This window comes from Cryptomeria japonica, chromosome 3, assembly GCF_030272615.1.
Source record: "Cryptomeria japonica chromosome 3, Sugi_1.0, whole genome shotgun sequence".
Taxonomy (NCBI): Eukaryota; Viridiplantae; Streptophyta; class Pinopsida; order Cupressales; family Cupressaceae; genus Cryptomeria; species Cryptomeria japonica.
In genome coordinates this window covers 932682678-932686904 of record NC_081407.1, presented here as the reverse complement: position 1 = coordinate 932686904, position 4227 = coordinate 932682678, and the positions used below count along the sequence as shown (strand labels likewise).

At 36.1% G+C, this 4227-nt stretch overlaps 1 long non-coding RNA gene across 1 annotated transcript; it reads left to right on the top strand.

The window, feature by feature from the left end:
* Positions 1–2611: 2611 nt before the first annotated feature.
* Positions 2612–3650, top strand: LOC131040755 (uncharacterized). Its single transcript, XR_009104928.2, has 4 exons — positions 2612–2689; positions 2848–2916; positions 3002–3070; positions 3199–3650. It is a non-coding gene; the product is annotated as an uncharacterized LOC131040755 (long non-coding RNA).
* The last annotated feature ends 577 nt before the right edge of the window (positions 3651–4227 follow it).

The following is a 4227-nucleotide window of genomic DNA, read 5'->3' as shown; positions in this document are numbered from 1 at the left end:
ATGTCGAGGGGACTCTTCCTATAATATGCAGGCATAGATGATTCACTAGAAGCGGAGGCTAGGTTTGTGAGCTATAATTGCAATTGTCCCATGTTTTGTAAGATGGTATTCAAAACAAGGTTTGTAGGTGGAGGAGGTGAAGGTGGGCCAGATGCACTACCACCTCCACCAACACCTCCATAGATGCCAGTAGATGTAGTCCTAGTGTTGACAACAGAGCTCTGATTTGCAGTAGAGGCAAAGGTCAAGCTACCAGACATACCCGTGTAACCCAAGGGAGTAGAAGCATGAATACTAGGGATAGTGGGTCCAGGGTCAACCACGTGTACTATCGAACCACAAATGTTGAACTGGCCATCCTCAGGAGAGGCACCAGCTAAAGGCAAATGGATCTGGACAATCATAGATATTGCCCTCAACATCTCCAGGCATCTTCTATCTGAGATCAACATATCTCTCAGAGTGTTTACAACATTTCCAGCCCAGGGCAGGACATTCTCTCGGTTTAAGAAACCGTCAAAGTCTCTCAGATTCTGCTCTAGGATGTTAATTTGTTCAAAATCAATAGTGATCACAGAATCATGATCGACGACATGAGGGGACGGTGAAGAGGAATCCCTCAAAGAGTTGCTCTGAGAGTTGGATTACGAACCAGGTGGAGGACCCCTGTCAAAATGTACTTAAGGGGATGAGAAGCCAGGAAATCATTTGGGTCGCGATGTTGATCGTTATACATCGTGTTGGGTAGAGGAGGACTATAGTGATTAGGAGGAAAAACTTTGCATAGATGACCTCCTGACTATGGCTCCTGTGGCAGTCTGGGTCGTAAAGCTCGTAGACGAGTCTTCCGACAGTAAGACTACACTACAGGGACAAAGGATTTGTCTTCTACTAAAGCTTACTAATCAAAAAGATGAAAAGGCTAATGCAAGTGCTAGAACGAAGCAAACTACGTTTTTTTTTTTAGATTTGTATGTGATAAACTAGATGATAAATGTATGATGCAAAAAGAAATTTGTTTCATGTCGGGTTCACTAGAATGTAGTGGAGGAAATTCGCTACCTGAAGGATGATGGATCCTAGAGAACAAATCGATCCTCTGATACCTCACTCAAACTAGCGCTAAGGGTGAGCTAGGTGATACCAAATAATAAACTAAGCAAATTACAGATCGAATGAGTTTCCAAATGACTCAAGCAAGTATTTGTGAACTGGACAAACGCGTGTCGAAGGGACCTCAGCACATCGTGCTGACATCCTGTTTAGATAGAGATAAAAGAGTCGTACAAAAAGACTTTGACGTTAGTGCAACTATCCAAAAGTTAAAATTAACTAAGAAATGGTTATTGCGTGAATACCAACAACAAAATAAGATGAAAGAACAAGGTAAACAATGAGAGATAAACACACAAAAAGTCCAAGCTATGAAGCTTCTTGCTGTTCGAGCTCCTCACGATCAACAACCTACACACAAGCAAGAGAGAAAATATTGGGAGTTGTATTTTGGAGCCTGCCTAAGTATAACCCCCGTTTTGGTTTTTCCACCTCCACGGACAACCCAAATAGAAGCCACAAGGAAATGCAAGATAAAGGAAATGAAGCTAAGAAACAACTAGTGCAATCAATTCAAGGAGAAGATACAAACGAGAAGAGAAATCAATTGAAGGAAGAGAAAAAAAAAACTCCTCTACGAACTCCAAAATTTTATCCTCCAAATGATATGATGTGAATGATGTAAAATGCTCCAAGGTTGCAACAATGGACGCCTTGTGAAAAACCTATAAATAATGCTCAAATGGATCGCCAAGAGCCCTTGCTTCCAGAGAGATCAAATATACCAAAGATGAGTTCAAATGAAGGAGATATAGTTTCTAGAAGGATAATCGACATCAGTGGTTGCATGTAGGAGCATTACGATTCCTTCCAGGTGCAAGCGTAACGCTCAAACGACCACCTGCGGGCTGTCAGATTAGCGGGATGTTAGCACGTCACACAGACGTCTCTACATCGTGCCTTAGTCTCGAAGGTGACAAGTCAACAAAGTTGGTGGAATACCAACTTGAAGCTAACAAAGCGATCCCGAGTGGACAAAGGGACAAAGATGGTAGTACAAAACCTTCGATGATGTGGAGGAAGGTGCTATTTGTTACGATGATTTGCACAAGATGTGATTTTTCATATTACATAAATAGATATTTAATTATAGTTCAAATTAAACTAATGCAAACATAATGCATTTCGAGATGTAGTAAATTTGGGTACGTCATCCACCACACCTATCACAACTCTTGCACCTGTATCATCATCAGAGGTAAAAAATTTACAATTCATGTCAAAATAGAATAATACCTTGAACTCAAATTAATGTTTTAGAATTCATATTATCTGTCTAATGTATTTTTGTGTGGGGTTTGACAGGTGTTGACTGTGGACCAGCTTTCACAAGTTCATGATACCATAGCTACGACCATTTCATTTGGCCTAGAGAGCTATACGGTATTCTTCTTTGTACACATCTTGTTTATAGTTTTTATTGAATATGTATCTCATTCGAATTTTAACTAGTTAACTTTATGCTAACATTATATGTTTGTGTATATTAATTATGTTACTCTTTTAGGGTATGTCACCTATGGATGATATTTCTCCTTTGCAAAGGACATACTCGAAGATGCCTAAGCAAAAAAAGGTAATTGAGCATATTTTTTAATCAAGATTTAATAGTTTTAAGAGCTTACATGTGTTATTGTAGCATGATTTAGATTTTATTTTTTTGAATTATTATGATTATGTACACGTTCATCTAGATTGATTGAGTCTAACATCTTTTGTTTTGTACATGTACAGTGACGACTAAGATCGTTTACAACAATGATGAATGCACCTAATGATGCATTGAAAGAAGAGATGCAGAAGGTATATGCTTTTTAAATTTTCTCAATTTCATGATTATATGCACGTGTACATTCATTGTATTACAATCTTATCATTTTACATACAGGGAACATCGATGCCTATTTCATTAGTGATGACCCCTCCTAAGAGAACATGAGAACCATCAAAGCCTTTGGTACACATTTATTTTATATTATAAATATTTGTTTAAATAGAAGTAGATATATATTTATAGTTTATATTGACTTGTATCAATTGTATTCTAACTGCTGTAGCCACCTTTGCGATTTGAGCATAACACAGATCCTCTACCTAAGTGATTTTGTAAGACTCCTGTTAGTCAAAGGGGTTAAAGGGGTCAAAGGGGGCCATCATTTGTTGAATGAATTTCAGCAAAAAAACCACAACATGAGGTAATCAACAATTCAATTGTAGAGAAATAATAGTACATTATAGTTATTTGATGTTAATCCGACAACTGTAAATTATTATTGACATAAGCAATCTAACTTGTTGTTTGACTTGTTATGCAAGCATCTACAAAGTCATGCACTACTTCAAAGAGGCTCGATTTTGACAATCCACCACAACTATAGGATTTTTTAGAGTTATATACTATTAGTTGTGGTCGTTGTATATTGATCTTAAGATGGCATATATGCCATAGTTTTGTAAAACTTGTATTGATTTGGCACGTGTCATTTTTGTACATTTTATTGAGTTGGCACATATGCCATTTTTTGTACATTTTGTTGAGTTGGCACATATGCCACAATTTTGTAAAAAAATTATTCTACATTTGGATATATATATATATATATATATATATTTGATCTAATTTGTTTATTGTGTGCATATATTCATACTTTGAATAATTTAAATTAACATTTTAAGAATTGTTAAGTTATGAACAATGTATATTGATTTCAATAAGAATGATTATATTTTGAACCATAGAAACAATAGAAGCTAATCTTTTACTCTAGCTAAACAAATGCCTTTTGTTGAATTCGACCCCATATAAAAAACTTATCAATTGCCATCAGGGAATATAAAGCATTGCAACCATGGAATATGATTTGATAAGCTTTCTCAAATATTGAACTGCCCCTTGAAAACTCCTTGCCTCAATGACAATGAAAGTCTTGGATCACTTCAAAATGGCTTCCACTTTACACAATTCCTAACAATAGTTGGATCTCAACTATTTCATAGGTTCAGCCAATCTTTGATCTTTAGACTTAGACAACTATTTGTTGTATTTGGTGATTGTTCTTTTAATAAGTTAAATGGATATTTGTCTATGTTATCATTAATATGAATATAAACTAC